This window comes from Strix aluco, chromosome 2 (assembly GCF_031877795.1).
Source record: "Strix aluco isolate bStrAlu1 chromosome 2, bStrAlu1.hap1, whole genome shotgun sequence".
Lineage (NCBI taxonomy): Eukaryota > Metazoa > Chordata > Aves > Strigiformes > Strigidae > Strix > Strix aluco.
This window is the reverse complement of record NC_133932.1, coordinates 39,679,797-39,704,688: the sequence shown is the minus strand read 5'-3', so window position 1 is coordinate 39,704,688 and position 24,892 is coordinate 39,679,797. Positions and strand designations below refer to the sequence as shown.

At 46.7% G+C, this 24,892-nt stretch overlaps 1 long non-coding RNA gene across 2 annotated transcripts in view; it reads left to right on the top strand.

Moving 5' to 3' along the window:
- The window catches only part of LOC141919262 (uncharacterized), a 67,042-nt gene that overhangs the window by 21,850 nt on the left and 20,300 nt on the right, over nucleotides 1–24,892 (top strand). Inside the window, exon 1 of one of the 2 annotated variants that reach the window (XR_012621914.1) lies at nucleotides 23,706–23,759. The exons of the other annotated variant lie outside the window; for it this stretch is intronic. This is a non-coding gene — a long non-coding RNA (uncharacterized LOC141919262). Of the gene's footprint in view, nucleotides 1–23,705; nucleotides 23,760–24,892 lie in introns of those variants that run through there. 2 annotated transcript variants of the gene reach the window in all.

The window sequence follows — 24,892 nt, the reverse complement described above, 5'->3', positions numbered from 1 at the left end:
CTTAAGATACTTGAATGGCATTTCAAGGCTAGAGCTTAGGATGTAGAACGTTCCTCCTCTGTTTGCCTTTTTATTTAAATAATCACTGAATGAGATATTAAGGTCTTGTCTACAGTGGAAGAAAATGCAGTAAAAATGTTTTATATCAGAAAACCAAAGCAGGCAGTTTCATGTAGACACTACTACGTGACATTAGAGTCTTTTATTGATTTCACTTATGCCTCTTGGGAATAACTCACATTTAAAGTTAAATCTAAAAGGTCATTTTTATACTGGAATAGGAGTATTTACATAGGGAAGAGATCACAGTGTAACTGCACAGTATGCCTGGCTGCTAATGCTATAACTAACTACAGAACTTATGTCATAGGTAACTGCTAACACTTTGATAAGTAGATAAGGTCTTTGAGTTGCATGAGGGAGTAGTTCCAGATCTAAATTTTGGCGCAAATACAGGCTTGAGGCTTATTCATACACATCAGGGTTCAGGCCCTCAACTGGGGTAAGTTGATGCCACTCTATTGATTTCTGAAAAGCTAAACCAATTTACAGTAGATGAGAATCTGCTCCAGATTTCCCAGCTGCCCTATCAAAAATCTTCTCAGAGCATTGACTGAGGAAAGAAAAAAGGTCTCAGCCTGATTTCAAAGAACATAATAGACCTTTAATTTAATTGACTTAATTTTATTGGCAACTATTGTATGATGAAATGAAAACAGATGATCTGGATGAACAAGAAAAGGTTAGATGGGAGTAACCCATTAGCAAATATCAGGGCATCATCCTATTGTCCTCATTTAATAAAGGAATGGATCAGTAAGGATAATCATAAACATTTTTACATTTTAGTGAAGATTTATTTGACATCATTACTAGCAGAGAGATGGATTCTTGGAAAAGCAAATGATGAAATAGTCTAGCAGATGAAAAGCTAACTCTTTTTATCTGGCATAAGATGGCACAGCTCTACAGACTGACCTGTTTAATTTCACCTCTTATAACAGCCAAGATATTACTTCAGACTGCTATGGGATATTTGAATTTTTTTAAGTTTTCTTTGACAATTTTTCTTTACTTATGGCTTCTCTTGCCTGTCTCTAATGTCCTAAGCAATCTCTGCACAGGTGTAGCTTGATATACAGTATACCTGAGAGAGAAAGACTAGGAGAAGGAGTTGAGTTTCTTCTCAGGGTGCGATCCAGGGTAAAGCTTCAGGTCCAATCTTTATCAACATTTAGCATCCAACTGCACTGGTGCTCAGGACAGCACAGGACACAGCTCAGCTTGCTGACCAGCATGGCCATCCCTTGGCCTGCTAGCAAGCACAGCTGCTGCCAGGATTTCCATAGGCATGTCATCAAACTGCACTGTCGGGCCACCATCCCTTCCTCCACCCCAGGTCTTCCACCTTCCTCCCAGCCCTGGACATTACCTCTGGGTGTTGCCAACCTCTGCCAATTCAGCAGTGTGCTTGCTGGCTCCTGGGAGCCAGCAGGGCCTGCCTGAACACGCTGCGATGGCTGGGTCATGAAGGTGGGTGATGTGGCTGGACATGGGGCTCTGTGAAGTGGGCCAACAAAACAGGGTACCTGCAGCCCTCCAGGCCCAGGAGAGCAGGGAAGGGGTGGGCTGCTTTGGAAACCTGCCCACCACATGTGAGAGCTTGTATGAAGAAGCAGCTTCTCGCCATGCCTGCTCCATGCACCATGTACCAAACGGTCCTATCTCACATTCTGTGCAACCAAGCTTTCAGCTGTCTGGGGCTTGCTGGAAGTCCATCCAAACAGGATTTAGGAGCAACACTAAAATCTCATCCAAGGACAAGAGTACCCTGAGGGAGAGAACGAATATCATACAATGTGAAAGAAAGAAAATTCAGATCAGATGCAGGGAAACCAGACATGATGCCTCACTTAATTCTTTGCTCATATAACTCACTAGTGGTGAGTGCCACTTGTGCAGGAGAAAAGTAAGTTTTAACAAAAGGCTCTCCAGACCAACTCTGAAAAAAATCTTTTCAGAATCACTACCTGCAAATAAATAATTAAAAAAAAAATGAACCAAAAGCTTAGAGTTTTCTTCATTTTAGCTGGACTTGCTTAGAACTAAATACACCAGGAGTGCAGCTTTTCTTTTTTGGTGTTTATGTGTGCTGGGCTTTGATTTGGCCCTGTAGGTGCAAAGCCTGCAGACAATCTTCTTGCAAAGATGGGACTAGCTGCCCCAACCTGGAGCTCTCTGGGGTACACCAGCCTCACTCTCTGCTGCCAGCAGCTGCCCAAGGGTTGCCCCGCTCCCCTCACTTGTAGAGACACGGCCAAATCCTGTATGAGCACCCTGGGCACTCAAGAAATCTCCACCACCTTACATGACAACCACCCACACTGGTCACCTCATTCCCACCCCAGGGGACACACGTACTGCTGCAGATCTCGTGTGTGCATCCCTTCATCCATGTTTCTGAGAGATGGGTCAGTCCTGCCTTGAAAACCCTGGGTTGGGCTTTGCCGTGCTCCAGACCAGCTCCATCGTTTTGTGTCAATTTCTGTCCCCACATGCCTACCTCAGCTCTTTGCTGAAGATTTCTGGCTCCGTGGCAGAGACAGGAGGAAGACCTGTTTGTCCTTTGACCAGGATGATGGGTGCTACTGTTGTTTCATTGGAGGTCCTTGTCCCTGTCAGAGCACCCCTATAGGTGTGCCACAAGAAGTGCTCAGGTGGCTTATGGACACCTTAGGTGGTTTCTGCTCTGATTTTCTTCTCCCCCCTCTCTCCAGCTCCACTAAACTGCCCAAACCTGGCTCTGTGCTTTCAAGGCACCATCCCCAGCCAAACCTGAGGGGCAAAAAGGCACTGCCACTAGTGATAACATCAAGTATTACTAACACGGCAGTCCAGTGACACCGTACAAGTGGGGCTGGACCACCATAGAGCTGATCACACAGCAGCAATTTATTTTTACAGTGCTCCTGCCCTTTCTCCCAGTATATTCCTTGGGTTTAATGAGCAGAGCCCTTGTGGACTTCACTGTACGCTTGCACACAGAGAGCTCACTTGAAAATCAGTGTTCATCCTCTGGTGCCATGACCAGGAGTGGGGAGAGGATGCTGGGGCTCTGCTCTTGGGGAGAGACACTGGTGGCTCCCCTGTCCCAGAGCAGAGGCAAGATACGGGCATGTCCTCTCCTCCTCGGGGTGCGAGACTCCTGAGCACAGAGTAATGCAATGCTAGGGTGGCCCCTCTAATATCACATTCCCAGAGGGCAAAGCCCTAACCACAGCAGAGTATGCCTGATGCTGTGGGACTAGGTGTTCTGACACCTATTCCACAGTATGGAATAGCTGCATTTCTGACGGAAAGTTTGAATCTAAGCATTTTCACCTGAAAATCCAAATACTTTCTCCAAAGAAAACCCTAAATCCAGCCTCTTCCTACCACATTTCAAATATTTACGTTTCAAGTCTGCTCTTTTCAAAAACAAAAAAAAATGTGAAAAAAAAAAATCAAGATTTTCCTAGAAAACCAATTCTTAGTGATAATTTTTCAGTTTGGTCCGTAACAGAATATCTTGCAGCTGACCTCCCTGTTTGAATCCCGTCAGTAGCTGGAGCCTGTGACGCAGGATCAGGCCTGCTTTGCCTGGCTCCCAGGACTCTCACCGTCCGGCTACGCACCACAAACTGTGCCTGGCACAGGATGGGCTCCACAGAGGAGGGCTGTTCCCTCTACTGCACCCTGTTACGGAGGAAAAGCAGCTTGTATCTTAACACATTTTGTCTGGCAGGCATTTCAAAGGCTTCTCCTCTGAATCAGGGCTGCAGGCACTGCCTACATTTCCTTTTTGCAGAAATTGGCAGGTTGAGCTATGCAAAATTCCCTAATCCTGTTTATCTGCTGCCTCCTTCCCAAGAGGCACAAGGCTCCCATAGCCTCTCCGAGCTTTTCACTGTGCCGTTACTGGAGTTATATTTGCCCGTTTGAAGGCCAAACACAGGCAGGGTGAGAGGGAGGCAGCCTGGGGCCCTCGGCACACCAGAGGCTGGGATTTCACTGTACAGTGAAGCAGGCAAGTGCAATGGCACTGTGCCCCTTCAGCCTTTCCTGGAATAATAAACTCCACAGCAAATGACTTATATCCAGAGCAGGTGTTGGGCATGTAAAAATAATCCATTGCCCAGGACTACAAGCAGCAAAATGATCTTAAGGAAGGAGTGGTGCAGTGGGTCACACTCCCCCTTGCCTTTTCCCTACCACCCTGCAGTCCTGATGGGGCAGGAGGAGGGTGTGTTGAAGATGCAGGCAGGGGAGCCCCGGTTACCTCTCTTCTGGGCTACAATCTTGATCTCAATGTCCCAAGCTGCTCAATGTGGGGATGCGGCTCTGTGCAACTGAACTTTGTAGCCCCAAGGGTAAAGAGAAAATAAATCAGTTCTGTCCTTAACCTTTGCACAGGGAAATTCACTTCTGCACTTGCCAGGGAGGGGCACTGGTCTGGTCCTCAGGGTTTCTGCTCAAGGCGAGGCGTGCCAGCTGGGCTAGTGCTGGGGTGTCCATGGGGGACAGAGGACAAACTGCAGGGCTGACCAGGGGCTGAGGTGGGGTGATGGCAGTGGGTCAGATTGCAAAGGTATGAAGTGAGGCGCTGCCAGGGTGGAGGAAGAGGAAGAGCTCAGGCAGGGCAGCGTGAAGGAGTTGGAGAGAGGAAGGGTCTCACTTTTTGGGGAATGGCCCAAGCCCAGTGCCACCAGGAGCAATGCTCACCTCCTCGGCTGGGACTGCAGATTGCTGAACCTCCATGTGGCTGCTGTGGGTGAGGGTGTCTGAAAGTCCTTGGGGTGCTCGTGTCTCACCCCTCTCCCCTCCTGGCCTACAGACGGTCCATGCAGGCATCCCTCACTCCATGAGGTCCATGGCAGGGGTCCAGGTGGTGAACTTTGAGGTCTGAATCCTGCTGATAAGTGGCACGAGGGCTGGCACACCGCCGCGGGGTGCTCCCAAAACAGGGCTGGTGGCACACACAAATGCACGCGGTGCTCAGCAAGCATTAGTGCTGAAATCTTGACTTTGCAACCTTAGCGCTGTTTTAGCAAAGTTTGTGTGTGGGTATTGACTGAGCCAGGATCCTGTCTGGATATGATTCACCTTCCTTCCCCCTCAAGGGAGGTACATTTGGGAACCTATCACCAGGCTGGCAGCAGCTCTGTGAAACACTGACTGTCTTCTTGTGGGGCTAAGCAGAGAGGCCACCTCAAGTACATTTCTAAAATCAGCCTCTTTCTGTTATTTACGACATTATTTTGCGTAACTAGCATTGCTCGTGAGCCTGTTCTCTAGGATGGCATACTGAAGGACCATATGTCATGGTTTGGACTGCCAACACATCAACATTGCAATCATTTGCAGACTGTTTTATATTTCTTTGATTTTGGAATCTGTGTAATTAGCTCCCCAGAACAGCCGGGTAGAGGAAACGCAGTCTGTTATTTAGGCAGAATTAACATCCTTGTTCTCTGTATTGTGATCCTTAGTTTCCTAGTGCTGCTGCCAGAGCAGCAGAGAGATCAGTGCTGAGACATTCATTCCTTGAACCTGCCTTCATTGAAAAACTATTTCTGCCCCTTTGCTAGGCTATCCCGAGGACCCACAGACTTGTACAAGACGTGCTGATGCTGTAATTAGTAAATACCCACTGCAAGTGGCAGCAAAAGATTTATAGCCACCATCGGAGGTTTCAGCAGGAGGAGAAGCACCGAAGCACTTATGCTTACCACCAGCACAACAGTGTGCTGCTGTTTACTGCATTTTTCTCCAGCTAGCATTTCCTACCCTTTGTACCGCAGACCTGGTAAATAAATCTTTACTGACCTGTTGTGGCAGAAGTCATGTATGAATGTGCCGGTGGGGAAGGAGTTATGTTATTTTAGTAGGTTAACAAGCCCGTATAGGCTTGCTTCTTCACTGTCAGCATTTGGCCTCCTACCAGGCATATGATCATTCTGTTACGCTTTCCGTTCCTATTCCGGTGGTTTATGCAGGTTGGTTTTTAGCACTGCCTATATACAGCCAAAAAACTGAAGGAGAGCACCCGTGTCGACTGGCCTCCCACTCGCCTTGTAGGTGTGAGCTTCATGCTTGTGCTTTGGAGGCAGGAAAGGGCTCTGCTCCCAGGTAGGAAGGGCAGTCAGGTGCCAGCAGGTGGGTGGTTAGAGGTTAGGGCAGTGCTCCCCCCAACCTTAGCACAAGCACCAACCCTACCTGAGGGCGTAATTTGAAATCTGTGATGCACATGTGAGCAAAAGGAGAGTGTGTTTTGTGACATTTCAAGTCACACATCTCCCAAAAACATTACCAGCAAGAGACAGTGTGTCTAGTGCTTGACTGGCCTTGATGTCTAAGACCATATGAGCTTGACCAGAGCTGCTACTGGTGTTTGAACACCTCTCTCATCCTCTTTCTTTCTCACCCCTACAGAGGCATGTGCACCCATGGATTTTCTGTTGCTTGGTAAATGGTGAGTTTATACTGGTCTCTCAAATAGGATAAATTCTGGCCAGGGCAACTCTTAAGGGAATGAAATAATCTTTGCTATTACTGCCTCTCAGTAAATTTAATCAAAATTGGCCAATAAGTTCAAAAGTTATTAAAGTTGGGTGGAGGGGAACAGAATGCTTTGTTTCCATAGGAAAATGGGCATAAAGAAGCGTGTGTATGTTATAGAGGAAACATGGAAATTACTATTTGCAAACTTAGCATGCTATAATTTATCTCCTTTTCCATTCTCTTGTCTTCCATGTGTAATACAAATATTTTAACTGATCATTATTTCTTCTTCCCATTTACCCTTTCTGCTCCCTTGGCCAGCCCCACAGGCAGCATGAACAGCTTCCTTGGGTCATTTTGAATGCCTTCCTCTTCTCAGCTGCTCCTTCTCCTCAGGATACCTGTCCTTGCTGTGCTGGGAGGGACGCACTCAGCTTCTTGGCTGCAAATGCAGCAGAGTTAGAGCAGGGGTAGTTTGCCAGGTACTAACTCATGCCCCCTGACTTGCGCCGCATGAGCTGTGCTCTTCCAGGGGCCCTCTTGTCCTGCTGAAAGGTGCTGCAGACTCATTGGATGGTTTGATATAGCACTGGACACAATAACAGGAGGTGTAACCAAAGTGAGGGCTGCTGGATGTGCTGGAACATGTTCCCCCTGGGAACTGCCTGACTCAGTTGCAGTAGCTGGCCTGTAGCTGACCCTTAGGCTCATGGTATTTCAGCCAGGGGAATTCTATTTTCATGATGCTTCGGCAGATTTAATGTCATAGAATCATAGAATCATAGAATACCAGGTTGGAAGGGACCTCAAGGATCATCTTGTCCAAACTTTCTTGGCAAAAGCATGGTCTAGACAAGATGGCCCAGCACCCTGTCCAGCTGAATCTTAAAAGTGTCCAATGTTAGAGAATCCACCACTTCCCTGGGGACATTATTCCAGTGGCTGATTGTTCTCATTGTGGAAAATTTTTCCTCTTGAGTCCAATTGGAATCTCCCCAGGAGTAACTTGTACCCATTAACCCTTGTCTTTTCCATGTGACTCCTTCTAAAAAGGGAGTCTCCATCTTCTTTGTAGCCACCCTTTAAATACTGGAACAAGGCCTTCCCTAAGCCTCTCTTCTCGAGGCTGAGCAAACCCAATTGACTCAGCCTTTCCTCACAAGGAAGGCTTCCCAGGCCTTTGATTGTCTTTGTGGCCCTTCTCTGGACCCTCTCCAGCCTGTCCACATCTTTTTTGTATAGCGGAGACCAAAACTGAACACAGTATTCCAGGTGTGGCCTGACAAGCGCTGAGTAGAGTGGGATAATGACTTCCTTATCTCTGCTGGTGATGCCCTTGTTGATACAACCCAGCATCCCCTGGGCTTTCTTTGCCGCTGCAGCACACTGTTCACTCCTATTGAGCTTGTTGTCCACCAGGACCCCCAGGGCCTTTTCCACAGAGCTGCTCCCCAGCCAGGTAGATCCCAGTCTGTGCTGCACTCCTGGATTGTTTTCCCAGGTGCAAGACCTTACACTTGTCCTTGCTGAATTTCATAAGGCTCTTGTTAGCCCAGTCTTCCAGGTCTTCCTGCAGGGTGACTCTCCCTTCCAAGGTGTCCACTTCCCCACTCAGTTTGGTGTTGTCATCAAGCTTCATCCCATTATCCAGATGACTTATGAAGATATTGAACAGCGTTGGGCCCAATATCGATCCCTGGGGGACCCCACTTGTGACAGGTTGCCAGTTTGAAAAGGAGCTATTTACCACCACCCTCTGGGTGTGGCCTGTCAGCCAGTTCCCCACCCACCTCACAGACCACTTGTCTAGACCGTAACATATCCATTTCTCTAGGAGGAGGTTGTGGGGAACCATATCGGAAGCCTTGGAGAAATCCAGGTAGACAATGTCCACCACTCACCCCACATCAACTGAGCAGGTCACTTTGTCATAGAAGGCAATCAGGTTTGTCAAGCATGATTTGCTCTTGGAGAATCCATGACGGGTTTCATTTGGCTGTCATTTTGGCCTTGCTCCCACTGATGTTGTGGCCATAGCTCTGGACATTTCCTGGCCCCAGCTTCTCACTTTGCTCATCTTTCTGCTGCATTTTTCCTTGCTATCCTCAGCCCTAGGTTGTGGGCTTTGCTTTCTCTGGAGAAGGGTTCAACAAGTTGCTTCTGCCTTCGGTTACGGGTAGCTCCCTTCCTCTCCTTCATGTTGCCTACTTTGGTTCATGATCTTAAGGTATTTCAAACTTCAAGGTACTTTTTTGTTATTTAGTCCTGTTTCCAGAGGTGTTTTGGGAAGCTTGAGGCAGTCATCCCTACTGCTTAGTATTATTCTCTTCCTCAGTCACCATCCCCATTTCAGTCTATTTTTTTTTCCATTTGGCTGTCACTTGATCATACAAAAGTTTTGGGTAGCTGTATTGGTATAACCAGGCAGGAATTAGACTCCTAAAAAGGCTTCAGAAAGAATTGGACTCCGGGTTTATTGGGAACTTGATCAGTGTAACAGAAACAGGAATTATTTGCTCTGAACCAGAAGATGGTGTTTTGTTTGTAAACCAGGTGAAAGTCAAGAAGGGCTCATGACGCTTTAATTTGTTTGATCAGAATCTGCTTGTAAGGCTTTGGTAAGATTTTTGTGAATGAGACTGCCATTAATACCTACCTATATGTCACTGTGACCTGAAGGTTTCTGATAAGACATTTGCAAAGTCATTGTGACCCTGTCAACATGTAAATGAATTGAAATTTTCCCAAGGATAAAAGGCCAACTCCAACATGTTGCAGAACATTTGCAAATGAATGTAGAAAATGGGTATTTGGGGTCATAAAAGGGTATGCTTGAGAGATTTTTTCTGGGGCTTTTCCTAGGTGATACTCTTGGTCTGCCAAGCAAAGGAGGCTGTGAAGCATGGACCAGATAACAACTCACTAATAAGGTTTGTTTTGTACAAAGACCCCTTTGAGTTAGTGGTTAAAATGCTCTCTCTTCCCATGACTTCTGCTGGAGTAAACCTGTGACTTTCCATAAAAATTTTTATCTGTGTGTCGAGAATTTAACCTAGAAAGCATAACTGGACTTCATTAATTAAGCTTTATCTAGTCTCCAGGTCAACAGAGCTTTCTCAGGATGGGTATGCCTTGCATTTACAAGATCCACAGCATGGTTTCACCTCCTAGGCAGAAAGGTGGTCCCCAGTCATTTTGTGGTGCACTTTCTGGGAGGAATGAATCCCCTCCTTACAGCTTATTTGTGTCAACCATAAAATATCTCTAAGCCTCTTCTCCCAGGAAATGTGGGTGCCAGAAGAGGTCTGTTTGGACAGCATCCACATGGTCTGACACCTGAAGTAAAGTGCTCGTTTTGTAAGATCTAATCTTATTTTCCATTTTTATATATCCCTCCTTGCTGCATCTACTTGCCCAACCTAGTGCCTCTTTGAGGAGGGTATGGATTTCCATTTCCATCATATCCAAGCTGGAAAGTATTACTAAACACATGTCTTCCACAGCGCTGTTTACACAGAGTTGTGGGTACATCCCTAGGACTGATCAAGACTGGAGTTAGTTTGCTATGTTGCCAGCAACATAGGCCAGATGGGCATTTTGAAATGGAATTGAATGAAAAACAAGAAATGATGGAGTGACAAAATATATATATAACGTACATACAGTGGGTGCCTGTGCATGTGTTTTCAAGGGATATCAAGCCACTACCACAATTGTTTTCATTAAAATTAAACCCACCAGGACATTATGTTTTCACAATAGGAATCTTAGAGCCTTTTCTCTCTGAGGCAATCTCACAGTTGTTCACATCTGAACATGAATATCCTGTTCCAGCTTGATTTTAGTTCAGAGGGAGAGTCATGAAAGATCTGGTTAACTCAGGGTTCTCATTGTCTCTGAGGTTCAGTGAGGCAAAGGCATCTGGTCTTCCCCTGGCTCTAGAGCTAGAGCTGAGCAGCCCTGCTCCAGGAAGAGGGACAGAGAGAAAATAAAAGCAAACATGCAATAAACAGTAAGGCCCATGAGTGCTAAGAGAGCTATGAGGGAACCTGAAACCATACATACAAAATTCCTCCAGGCTCAGAAGGAGGTGCATCACCCCCTTTCAATGTATTTTCACCCTTGAAACCTTCCATGGGAAGAAATGCAGAAGGAAAGACCTTTTTCACTTGTACATGACAAGATGCCAGCAAGTGGCAGCAGCTCCCTGTCTGACAAAGACTGTCCACATCTCACATCAGCTGCCTGCTCCATTGTTTATCTGAAAACAGAATGACAGAAAAATGTACAAATCACAAGCTCTTCTGACACTGCTGGAATAGCTTAGCCCAGGACTGACTTGAGGGGCTGCAAGAGGTGAGCTGGAAGCTGGCGGGAAGAGTCCTGCTCCAGTCCCCTTGTGGAGAGGTCCAAGGAGGAAAGGAGAAATGTGGGGTTTAGGAAATACGGAATTCCTTTTTTTGCAGGAGGAGCTCCCGTTACTATTCTGGTTTCTGTGTCTTCAATCATCAAATGCAGCTTTTGTCTTTTGATAGGGCAAGGAGGAAAGTATTGTACAATAGCTGTTCTGACAGACTGGCACACCCCACTTCAGTGGTTTAAAGCTTTCTTTGTGCTGAATTTGTTCTTATAGTGCTAATGACCAGGTTGCCATAAATAGGCACTAAATAGGTCTGGACACGGTAAAGGCAAGTGAAGGTCAGTGTTAGCTCTTATGTTGTGCTTTAGATCTCTGTATCAAAGAACTTCATAAAGAAGAGGAAGGTGCATTTTCAACTTGAGCTTCCTTTTAGATATAGAGGGGGAAACTGAGGCATGAAAAAGTGGTGTGACTGAGTCACATGGCAAGTTGCTTGTCAGACCAGGATGGGGACAAGAATGGCTGTGGCTTCTGGCTAATGTCGCTGCCAAACATCAAGTCATCACTGTATAGGACAAAATTAACTCCCCATAGAAACCAAAGGTAAAACTGCCATTGACTTCAGTAGGGACAGGACTTCATCTGCAGCCCATCTTGAGCAGCCTAAGCTTTGAGCCAAGTATCCCATATAAATGTCCAGTATGGGGAAGGCAAATGTATTTGGGATTCTGGGGTGTAGGTGCTATGCTGGCCACAGCAGCAGCACCAGGAAGGGATGAAAAAGGATGTGAAAGGTGCTGTGTGTGAAAGCAGGGGCTAGAGTTGGTGGCCCATACAGAGCTGATACCTAGGAAGCTTGGAAGAGGCTTCCTAGAGAGTTGGTCAATCTCCCATGCCTGTCAGTGTTTAAGAGGCATTTGGACAATGCCCTTAATAACACCTCGAGTGAAATGATTCTGTCCCTCTACTCAGCTCTTGTGAGACCCCACCTGGAGTACTGCATCCAGCTTAGGAGCCCTCAGCACAGGAAAGACATGGACCTGCTCAAGGGGGTCCAGAGGAAGGACACAAAAATGATGAGAGGGAAGGAACACCTCTCCTATGAGGAAAGGCTGAGAGAGTTGGAGTTGTTCAACCTGGACAAGCGAAGGTTCTGCGGAGACCTTATTGTGGCCTTTTGTACTTAAAGGGAGTTTGTAAGAAAGATGGGGACAGACTTTTTAGTGGGGCCTGTTGTGACAGGACAAGAGTAACAGTTTTAAACTAAAAGAGGGTAGATTCAGACTAGATATAAGGAAGACATTTTTTACGATGAGGGTGGTGAAACACCGGAACAGATTGCCCAGAGAATTGGTAGATGCCCCATTCCTGGAAATATGCAAGGTCAGTTTGGATGGGGCTCTGAGCAACCTGATCTAGTTGAAGTTGTCCCTGCTCATTGAAGGGGGGGGTTGGACTAGATGATCTTTAAAGGTCCCTTCCAACACAAACCATTCTATGTTCTATGATTCTATACTTGAACTTTTGGTCAGCCCTGAAGTGGTCAGGCAGTTGGACTAGATGATCGTGTAGGTCCCTTTCAACTGAAATTATTATTCTATTCTATTCTATTCTATTCTATTCTATTCTATTCTATTCTATTCTATTCTATTCTATTCTATTCTATTCTATTCTATTCTATTCTATTCTATTCTATTCTATTCATTTTAGGGTCCCAGCACCTGACATTGTTTCTTTGAGGGCTTAGTCACTGAGCCTGGCACTCTGCCAGGGCATCACCATTTGCATGGGTGCCAAATGGGTGAGAAACATGCCCTTGTGAGATATTCCTCCCTTTCTCCCTCGCTGGCTAACAGATGCAAATGACTGTGCTGCACCTTGTGTGGGGAAGAAAACTGTGGGGCATTTTTAAGGATGGGGAGCGCAAGTGGTTTAGTGTCTACATTTCCTTTTCCTGCCCTAAGCCAGGCTTTGAGTGTTACAGCGTGAGCACTGAACCACTCCTTGGATGTTCCAGACCTCATCACAAGTCACATGAGCCCTGTTATGTCCCCAAAACTAGGAGAATTTAGGATGTGCTTCCCTTTTTAACCTGCTGCAGCAGCGAGACCATCAGGTCCACAAGCATCCAAACTGGTAGGCATTTTAATAAATGGGGAAAGTCAAGAGCCTAGCTTGGATGCAATCCCTTAGTAAGACTCTGATGGTACAAAACTAACAAATTAGGCAGGGCAGAGTCCCTCTGAGGATGGAAACGCACTCTAGGTACCGATGGTTAGATGGGTGGGAGAGCAAGGCACAGTGCAGCACCACTGGGGGACACCAGCTCAGCTCCCAGCAGCAGTCACTGCCGCAGGTGTTGAAGGTGCCTGGATATCTCATGCAAAATCAAGCACAGTTCCTGCCTAAGAAGATTGGTTTTCACTTCAAGACTGTGCAAGACCGTTCTGGGTTGGCAAAGCTGGCCTACACCCTGCAGCCACGCTTTGGGGACCACATTGCCCACCATTCCCCAGGGGTTCATGGGGCTGGAAAGAAACCAGCCTCACTGCTGTTGCAAAGGGGTTAACGGACTGGCAAGGGCCACGGAGCCATCTTACCAAGAGCCGGCACCTGCAAGGGCACAAATTGCTGCTTTATAACCCAGTGACACATGGCAATTCATACTGGGGGGGAGGACACAGATGTGACTGGTTATATCCGTGGGGGCGTTGCCAGGCATTGCTGGTATCTGTCAGCCCCTGTGGGTCTACGTTTAGCTTGCAGTGGCTCAGGAAATACCCCAAAAGGAATAAAGAGAGGGAGAAGCTGTCCTGCAAGTGAGGCTGTCAGCTGTGGTTGTCCTAAGAGGGTCAAGCTCATTTCTGGGCAGCTCTTGGCAGTCACTTCAGTTCATGTAGGTCTGGTGTCTGTGAAACACCCTGTACCAGCTGGCCAGACCCAGAGTGACCCGTTGTGTTCTCTTTCTAAGAAACGAGCCCTCCTTTTTGACTCCTTTATTTTTCTCTACTGCCTGTGCTTGCTCAGAGCTTTCCTGCCAGGGATCAGCTGCTGTCCGGGGCTCGGGTGGCATCTACCCACAGCCCTGTGGGAAGCTGAGCCTGGAGCGGGTGTTTTCCAGAACAAGGCAGCTAGTGCCAGGTACAAAAACCCAGTTTCCAAGTGGGGCAGGCTGGGATGGAGCCCAGGGTATGACCTTTTCTGCGTGGCACGCTCCCATGTAATGTGACCTGATGTCATTCTGCTGCCATGCGGTGTTGCGACAGGGCTTGCTGGCCTTTGCATTGTGCAGGCAGGACGTTGCATTCCTCCCCTGAACTGAGGGACCACTGGTAAACCACACAGGATGCCAACAAAATTTTGCTATTCTTCATTTCATGTTGCTTAGGATGAAAGTATTTGACCTTAAATTACTCTTCTTTTTGAAAAGGGAGCTTGTTTCTTAGGAAAGATGGATTTGATTCTTAGGTTTTGGAATAAATCTGGTATGAATCCACCCATTGTTTGATGCTGCTCGTCCTTCCCACCCAAACAGGGAAACCACTGTAATGGCTGGCATTAGACGTCTGTCATTCAGGTAGGGAGTCTGAACCATGCTCTGTGCTCTCTGACTGGGTTTCAGGCAGCAATCCAGGAGCAGGGACACTTCTGGTTACAGTGCAATGCAGGCTGTATACGCAGTGTAAATTAAGTTTGCCACACACTGGTAAACATCCCTGTTCTTTAACACATCAGCTCAAGCGGGAGACAATCCAGTGTGAAATGTTTGCATTAAGATGAAATCACTTCTTTTCCACTATCTCACTTCATTCTAATCCTAATCATCCTGGCTTGAGCCTATGCTAGTCTGTAGAGAGGGTGAAATGCAAAGAGGTGGAAAATCAGCTCTGAATCTGCCGCTGCAAAAATCAACTCCCTGGCTTCTCATCTTCAGCAGACCTCTTGCTACTGGTCCAGTATGAAACATATCTTCCTCCTAATTCCCCTACCTGCACTTCAGACTGTAACACAAGAGTTTTCTTTTGCTTTGAGCATTAGAGAAACAAGATGGAAATGACACAGATCTTTGATAGAAATGTAAAAATGGAAGTATCCAGAAAAGGAACAGAGTAAGTAAAAAGTCAAAACTGCCTTCCAGAGAATTGCACCCAAGAATTTAGGATTTGTAATTGCTCCAGTTAAAGATACACTTGTGGGCTCAATACAAAAAATGGTGTAGGGGCCAGCTGAACGAAACAACATGATTTTTGGAAACCAGGCAGTCAAATAATAGGATTCAGTGTTAGCATTCTGATATAAAAAAATCAATGAATAAAATGTACACTTTACTTAGATGGCAAATTTCTACTATTTATGTGTCTTTCTTTCCAAAGTCAGCACAGCTATCAGGAAAAGAATTGTTTTCTTTTTTTTTATTTTTGCTTCACATTGTGGAAGTTCTATCTGCAACCTTTTAGTTATTGGTGCTAATGATGGATCTGTAAGCAACCTGGTTTGACTCTGGGAACGCAGGCGAGGTTTGCAACGGTAGCACTTTAGAAGACCTTCCTTTTGACCTCCTGATGCAATTAGCCATGGTCTCACTGAGAGACTTATTGTGCACAGAGCATCCCCTCTGAGTACAGCTGCAATGAGCAAGCAGAAATTTCTGAGACAGCACAAACTTGTAAACCCTTCCACAAGATTATCAAATGACAGCAGGTTGAAAGTATGTAATGAGAAGCACGGGTTCACTGACTAAGCATCCCTAAAGGGACTGAGAGCTAAAGGGACTGGTGCTTAATCCTTTCATAGGTGGTGCCCTCTTACCCTGCTCTGAAGGAGGAGGCGGCAAATGTGCTCTAGAGAAATGACATAATTAAGAGCAAGGTTGATCTATTGCTGAATGTGAATAATATGGAGTTTGTCTTCTTACTGACTGTCTAGAGCAGGACAGTCTATCAGTCAGGCCACTGAACATAGTCCTTGATTTGTCCCTAACCCCTTGCCCCGACTCCTCTCTTTTGGGAAGCTAGCAAGGGCTGCTACTCAGCACATGGCACATTAAAGGCTCACAGTCTCAAAGCAGTTGAAGCTGATAATCTCAAGTGTTGCCTTGGTCCTGTGCCAGCTCTGTGCTCCCCTATTCATACACATGCTGAGATGTCTTAGGAGATACCTCCACTTCCATATAGCTGCAATACTGAAGTGTTAACTCTAACCCAAAGTTGGAGGAGATAAATCTGTTGTAAATCACTGCACAAACTACTGTTCACTTGGCTACAACAGCTAATTCCTGCTGCTACAGAGAGTACTAGGTATGGCCCAGGCTGAAAGGGGTGCATGGTAGCCAGCTAGAAGAAGATCAAAACCATCATTAGTCATCTTTGCAAATTCTTCCCTGGAAGAAATCACAGGAGGGAGAAGAGAGTTCCTGTGCTTATGGAAGACCATTTCTCTCATGGTTAGCAGCTCTAGCTATCACAACTCTACGGTAAGACATGCATATTAGTGTATTAAAGGTAACCTTGAGGGCTTGCCATCTACAGAGCACATGTACAGCTAGCAGGGAAGAGGGAACAGTTTGAGTGCCAATGTCCTGCACAAGTTTGTACAATCCATGATAACAAGCTTGTGTTAGTGTTTCATTGATATTTTTATCCAGGCTGGGTCTTAGGACACCAACTCATGTGTATGAACCTATATACCATCACAGCTCCTGACTGCACCTACAGGCATCACCCTGACATCACCCCGGTATCTCCCCGGAATCTCCCTGTCATTACCCTGCATCACCTCTGCATCACCCCTGCATCACCCTGGCATCCCAGTGACTGCACATGACTGTATTATCTCTCTGACTGCTGGGGACGTCCTAAGAGCTGAACAACTGGCAGCTGTTTTGGGATACTGTGAATTCCTCATGCTAATGTCCTCTTCTGCCTCCCCCCTGCCCTGCCTCACCCCCGCCTCTGCCCTCTGTGATCTTGCTCTGCGGCAAGGGGGCTACATAGCAGAGGAGGCATCATACAGATTTGTCTGTTGGGTTTGTAATGAGAGGGGTGTGATGACCCTGCACATTCATCAGGCGCTTGTTTTCAGCCTGGATCCATCTGTGATGTTTGTATTATTTTTTTTCCTTTCTCTGCTCGGCTCAGGCTGCTTCGGGAGAAGTGGCACGTAGGCACATACGTCCTTGTGCACACTATACTTGTATAAACTCCATCAGGAAGTCATCTGGCCAAACTTTCCAGAGCTCTGCTTTTAACTCTTCCCTAGGCAGGCTGTACTGGCAGCCTGGGGATTTCCAGGGAGCGTGGACATGTGCATTCATCCTCCTGGTCTGTTTATTGATTCCCACCGCTCTCCTTCCTACAAGCCCCGAGCATGTGGCCCTGCAGCTTTTGCACCCAACCTACTCCGAGTTCCCATCAGAAAGACGTCCGCTTCAGCTGCACACATGCACATGTGCACCCACAGGCACACGCAGGGCTTTGCAGTAAAACGCTGCCTTGGCTTTCCTGGGGTATGTAGTGGCAAAAGCCAGCTACTAAAAAGTGTGGCAGCAGAGGCTGCCCCGGTGGGGCAGTAGGAAGGAGCACTGGTGGGACAAGGCTGTTGGCAGGGGCAAATCTCCCTTGTGGTTGTTGTTTCAGAAGTGTGTCCTCACCAGACACACGAGTAGCAAAGGAAGTTCTCACAGCCCTTAAATGTTTGCTGTGGTCAGGGAAAGATTAAAAAAAACCCCAACCCCTTCCTAAGTGACCCTGTCTTCAATGAAGACGTGTCTCACTGTATGTCCCACTCTGCACGGAGGCACGATTGCACACCCACATAGGCACATTAGCGTGCATATAGACATTTTAAAGGGCTGAGAAAACCCTGCAAGACTGTTCATGTAGGAGAAAGGCTGCTATTCCTCCCCCTGACATGTGTGGATTAATAGTTCTCCTAATTGTTAAATGTAAAATAACAGTAATCCCATTTCACTGGTGCCTGTTAACTGCCCATTGCCAGATTTCAATGACTCTTACAAGATTTTTGGAGCCTACTGCACAGGAGTGAATAAATGGAATTGATGGAAATATATTCGTTAATCTTCTCTAGTGTTACAAAACCATGACATGGTGAAATAGATTCAGCATACAGGTCTTGATTCTTGTCCTGGGCAAACAGGTGTAAATCAGAAGTAACTTCGTTAAAGTTAATTCAGTTAGCCTGGTGTTAATTTTGCCTTCTCTATCAGATTTACAGGTGTCTGTCTGAGATAGAGGGGGGTGTGTTCGCACTTAGCCTTGTGCAGACAGCTGTGGTATAGAACGGATTAAACCACCAGAAATTCCCGAAAATCTAGGGATGACTGTTACAGCAGACTCATCTGCTGCAGAGATGTTTCTCCTCTCGAACAGCTGTTCGTGTGCCATAAACAGCAAAGGAGCCTTCTGTTTCTGTCAGACTCCTACTGAAATTCATGAGATGCAAACCACGACTGCTCACCGATCGGAGTCGGAGGTATTAATAGTGTTCCCCATTTGCCTCCTCTCCTGCAGTCAGAGAAATCAATCAAGCTCTCGCATTCCCTCAAGGAGGTAGAGAAGCTATGAGAACTGAGGAACATGCAGGCTTTTGACCATGCATGGTGTTTTCCTCTTCTCTTGATGTGTTTCTTCAGATCTTTTGTCAACACAGTTTATTCCTCCATCTCCTCAACTGGAGGATCGTAAGTGTAACTTTTGTCCCAAAATCTAGACTCAGTTCTCCGATCCTGACAGTTCATTGTAGCCTAAGCTTTTGCATGGTCAGTGGGGCATATGCAGAGGTATCCTTAGAAAAGGGGTTCTCCATGTATCTGTGTATCATGGTTAAGATGTCTGGGGTGGCGTTCAACATCAAATGTTTTTATTCTGTGCAAGTAATTCCCATCGAAGCATTAAAGAAGGAAGCTACCACTTGTCCTGCTCAGTTCTTTGTTTTTCTGCCTCTCAGTGGCAGAGGACAGCGGGTTTACTGAGGATGAACAGACCACAGAGACTCAGTTCCATGTGTGCTGGTGTAAAGGGTGGGCTTGCACCATCTTTGCCAAGTGCTTCCCCAGGCTGGTTGGGGCTCTGCTTACTAAGCCTGTCCCTCTCAAACAGAAGCAGCAGATGGGGACTTGCCTCCTAAGGCACCTTACTGCTACTGCTTTAACACTGCATAGCACTTGGACCTTCCTCCTGGAGGAAGTGGAGGGATGGGAGGTGTAGGCTCCTTGGCATGCAAACACCTGTAATGCACTAGAAATGGTCGATGTTGTTCATCAAGGCCCTAATTTTTGTCTGATGGGCCAGAATGAAGAAACTATTGAACATCTAAATCATAACGCCTCCCTCCACCACTGTAAGTAAGCCAACATTTGTCCACTGGCAAGCCAAAGGCAGAGGAGATTTGCCTTCCAGTTTTAATGGGCTGCAAATTAATTCTGTGTAAGTACTGTGTGGTTGTTCTCAAAATGTCCAGCGAAAGAGACAACTCTGTACACCTTGGGGAACTAGAGCAGGGCTGTGAGTTGACAAGGACACCTTGTGCAGGCCCTGGCCAGAGCTGGGACCACCACCCAGGTCACTCTAGGGTCTGAGTTGCTTTGCCTGTCTCAGAAGTCCCCAGGATAGGTCAGCACAAGGATAAATCCCTTCTTGCCAAGGGATTTAAACATAAACCTAAAGCAGGAAGAAACTGGCTCATTTCCACCTGAAATCCTACGTAAACTCATCCTTATGCTGCAGAATCCCAGGGCAGGCTTCCAGAGAAGGCTTTCCATGCAGCTGCTGGGTTTTGTGTGCAGAGGTAACCTCCTTACGGGCAGACTGGAGAGAAGGTATCCTTGTAGGTGCGTTTCCACTTCCGTGACAGAGCCTTTGGGATTAAGTGTCCAATATTTAGGAAGCGAAAGGATGTACAGTGCTCAGTCCTGACCTTGCTGTAACCTGTGGAGAAGCAGCAAAGATTCCCTTTAACCATGTATGGCGTAAACAGCAAGGAACATGCACGTAACAAAATTAGAAAGGAATCTGATAGATAGCCCCAAAGATAAATGCCACTTTAGGCAATGTTGCTTTAAGCTGTTAACAGAAGCACCATTCAGAGAGGAACTGTGAAATTTAAGTGCTTCTCTGCATCTGGGTGGGATAAGGTGTCATGTAAAGTACTTTTTGTGTTTTTGTTTCATATCCCTCTCTCCACTCTTCTCCAATGAGAGCATACACGCTGAAAGCATTAAAACCAGACTGTGGTGCGTTTGCTTCACCAACACATCTCCACATCAAAGGCATCACTGAAATCTATTGATACTGACAGAATTGCAGAAACTGGTGATATTTTCAGTGAGAAATCATGCACTTCTCAGTTGATTTCGGGAATGAAAACAAAAGAAAAGAAAAAAGTTCCACCATGTGCAATTATTCACCCTACAGAGAGGCTGATAAACTGCAAAATGTTTTGGTTGTCTCCCTCAGTGCCAGTAAATACTCAAGGATGCCTTTATTGACAGACAGCTTACATCATGTTACAAAAAAGTGGCCTATTTAAGTTTTGTTTTCACTGTTTGCGAATAACGTGACAGTTCTTATCTGACCTATTGTTTACGTCTTATTTCTGAAGTGAATGCACTCTATGCCAGTGAATGGCATTGGTACACAGCCCCATGACTTACCTCAAAGACCCCAGAGATCATCAATAACACCAGGTCAGAACCACAGGGCAGATTGCTGCTATGTCTTAGGAGTGGTCCAGGCAGATTCACCTCTGATGTAGGTGTACCTTAATTGCAGTCTCATTGGAAAATCTTCTTTTGATCAAAAGATCCATCAGCTATTTTGACCAAAAATACATTTCCATTTAATTTTGCCTCATAGATATGAAACCATTGTATTCGTATATCACTTTAACTGAAACTACTCAGTTTCTACTGGAAATGTCTCTGTGCTGTAAGACCTGTATTAACCTTGTGATTTGGAGCAAAATCTGAAAAGAACATAGGTCACACCTCATAGTGGGAGGAACTGTTATGCCCTGCTCTGGTTTTGGGGCTTTAATATTTGTAGGACTCTTTGACTCTACTTTGTTTGCATCCTGCACGTGAAGGGCTTCCAAAATGTAAAAGCATTAAGGTGTTTTCAAAATGTGTCTGTGCGCCGGTAGAGGATGTGATTAATGCAGACCACGTCTATACTACAGACCTGCTGGGTTAACCTGGGGTATAAAGGGGTGTGATCCTCACCAAGACAGTTTGCAAACTCCCTAAGCAAAAGCACAGTGACCACCAGCTCACTGCAATAGTTCGCTCAGCTTTGCTCAGGGACATGCATGTGGCTCTACTATGTTGACCCAAAGCACAGTACAAGCCATGTGCCTTGCCAATATTGTTGAACCCAGGTTGATAAAATACTCCCGTTGCAGATATGGCCTCATATAACGTATTCATAAACACTGTTGAAAAGTCACAGCAAGAATCACAGTGCCAGAGGAGTCTTTTCCTTAGAAACATCCTACTTGGGGTCTTCCCAGTCCCAACTAGTGATTTCCAATGCACAGCAACCCTCTCAAAGAATCTCCTCCCCCTTGCGCTCACTGTGCTCTTCAAACACAGTCTCTAAACACAAGCCAGCACCTGCAGCCCTCAGCCCTCAGGTGTGGGCTCTGCTGGTGCACTGCTCTCGCTGCCAGCCGCTGCTTGTCCTGGGCAGTGCTCTCCCTCTGCTTACCAAGGCAATGGTGCCTCCTCCTACCGCCCTGCCCACCAGCCCTAGTCTTGACCTATAGGACATTGTGACAATCCAGCCCTGTCTCCTCAGGGGAAGAGTATACGTTTGGGCATCTAATTATAGCGAGATGGAAAAACGTCCACTAAAGGATGAGGATAAGTTTTCCAATACGTAGCACAACAGTAATCAATACTTGCATCAATACTTAATTTATCTATGTCAAGCGGAACAGCTTCGGCAGGAGGGAATGAGATCATCTCTTCCGACCCCAGCGTGCTATGCAGTGTCAGATGGGATGGGAAATGTAGGTTTAAATCCCTTTACTCAGAGTCTTAATTCTCAAACCCTTAGATATAAGGGCGCTGCTGCCAGGAAGAATTTCACAGAATGGACCCACCTTTAGCTCATGAACAGAAGTAACGTCTTAATCCCTCTGCAAACCTAACCCCAGACCCTTAACCCCTGAGTAAAAACCCACTGGGATCAGTGTGAGTCTCCTTTGATCTCAGGGAACTTTTCGGCTGGCCTCTGATGAAAGGCATTTACCTCACGGCCACTGAGTCAAGCCTTTGGAGGACCCCTGTTGCTTCTCATAAAGAGCTGCAGTTTCAGTAAGAAGCTGCAGTGTTACCCAAATATCAGCCCCCATGAATATCTACTCCCTTGTGCCTCAGCTGCTGTTCAGCCAAGGTATTTGCAATGTTCCCTGCGAGATTTTTGGGCACCTCCCTGCAGGGACAGCAATGGTGTGACTCAGTGACACGGAAAGCTTGCTGGGAAGTGGGGGAGAGTTGTCTGCCACACACAAGTGGTGACATAAGTGGTGGGCAAGAAAAAAACAACTCATCTGTTGCAACAGGAGGTGAAGGTTTCAGCTGTCCGTGAACGGTTCCCCTAATGGTGACTAAGCTGTTCCCTCCATTCAGCTAACGGAGAGACCGTGCTACACGCTGTGTATTCCTGTAAACTGTCCGGCTTCGGGTCATCCCATTTCAAGGCTTCTCAGAAAGGATCTCTCAATGTGCTGGTTTCATGAAATAGGCTGAATGCAGATTGAGTTCAATCACTCTTCCCTTTCTCGTTAAGCACTTTCCATAGGAGTTGCAGCCCCTTGGTTTAGCTAACAGGAAGGTAAGCATGTCTCACTCTTAACTTCTGTCTATGCCTATGTTCATAGCTTGCGTCTTGCCCCTGAACTGTGGTGTGTCTTATTACCCCTTTGCCTGCAATATGAGATGACTGTGAACATTTCCAGGACACTCTTGATTTTCACAGGGGCCTGTCCACACAGAAAATCTATCTGGTATTAGTGACAGCTGTGAATTTAAAGCACAGTATCTACTCCTGGGCACCTCAACTGTAATGGATGAACTGAGTCACATGTGTACTCTGGGACAGGGGTGCTGGCACACAGGCTTGTCCAGGAAAAGCTATCCCACAACAGTTCCAGGAATCACTGAAGAAAACTGAAGAGCCTAAATCGGTCTCATGGGTCTATGTGGGTTCAACAAATACCCCAGATAGCGGGGAGAGCTACCAAACCAGTTGACAACCCTTCTTCAAGGGCATGTGTTTCTAAGCTTTCAATGGACCACGAGTGGTCCCTGCTCATGAATACCTTGTGCTGTTAGACCCTACTCTGAATGCCTATAACAGGACTATCTGTTATCTGATCAATGGTGTCCAGCACTTGAGCGAGTGCCTCCTGCTGTCCAAGCAATCAAGGAGGCTGGCATTTCACTTTTTGGGCAGAGGACAAGAGAACAAACATACCAAATGTTCATCAGATAGCCGAGTGCATTACCGGAAGGGGCTCAGACATTGTCATGATAAGTAAATATGACAGCCTACTCAGAACACAATAGAAGCTTCAGTTTATTTCTAAATTATTAATCTTCCCTGAGGAGTAGCTTTATAGTGCTGACTTGGGCACTGTGGGAACATGGCCTCTTCCCAGCAAGGGCAGCATGCTCCTCCCCACAGTATCTCCTGGTGGGATCACAGCAGAGCTCGGCCCATCCCAGGCAGGTTATTCAAGGGGGCACGACATGACTTTGGGCACCGTCTGGGAGAGGACACCTTCAGCATGGGGCGGCAGCCACACTTTCTACCATGGGTGATAAACATCCTCTCCCCAGGTTAGTGGACTGGCAGCACCTTTCCCAATGGAAAATAATATAGTTCACTGCCTTGGAGTTTGTGAGGGGGCTTTTTGTAACCACTTTTTCAACTCTCTGTTGTCTGCTACCTACATGGGGGATGACAAGTCAGGACTTGGGCTCCTTAGCCCCACAGACCATGTTTCTGCTGCAGGCTGTAGAGTGATATACCCCTTAATGGCTTTTAAAGGCATTTCAGTTCAGTCTCGCTGGAGCCTGGTGAATCTCAGCGTGCACAAACGAGGAGACAAGCTGTGGAACGCTGTACACGGTGGCCTGTGCAGACAGTGGCGGGGACAGTGTGGGGGAGCTCCCACATATTTGAGCCTGAGGCTAAGAGCGGGGAGAGGGAAGCCCTGTGGAGAGAGTTAGTCGGGATAAAGGATGTGGGGTGAGCTGTAGGAAGAGGCACTCTGTGTGAGAAGAGAGCTTACAGCTGAAAGAAAAGGGTAGTAGCATGCAGATACGCATGGCATGTATATGTTTGTACTTGTGGTATGTCCCTAAAAGTGAAAGGATTCTTCCAAAAGAAGAATCCCCCAAATCGTCTCTCCACTGAGGCAGCCAATAATCCTTCAAGAAGAAACAGAAAAGGTGAGATGGATTTCTAGCACAGAGCTACAAGAGAGGGTGGGGATTGAGAAATGAAGAACTGCAGTCACACTGGGACATTTTTGTCAGAGGTACTCATAGCAATAACTGCTGCCTGTCACTGTACTATTTTTCCCCTTTGCTCACTAGATCATGTTAAAAATGCCTGGGCTGCATCATCCCCCTTAAACAGACAGCATTGGAGACACTTCAGAGCATGTGGGGGTTGCCCGAGAGGCTGCAAATAGTTGGAGCCAGCCTGGAGCTCTCAGGAGAAGTCAGCCTTCTGAAGAAGTTCAACCTCCCAGCTGTTTTTCAGGCAACCCAGCTACCTCCATCCTCTCTCCCACTAGGGTAGCGCAGCACAGCTCCTCCCTCCCCTGAGCAACCCCAGGCCTGGGTGCTGGGCTCTGGTGAGGCACATGTCTGCCGAGGGAGAGGGAATGGCACAAAATGGTCACAGTAGGGGAATGCCCTCTGATGGATCCTGGCACTCATCGTGGTTGTAAAGGGGTCCTGGC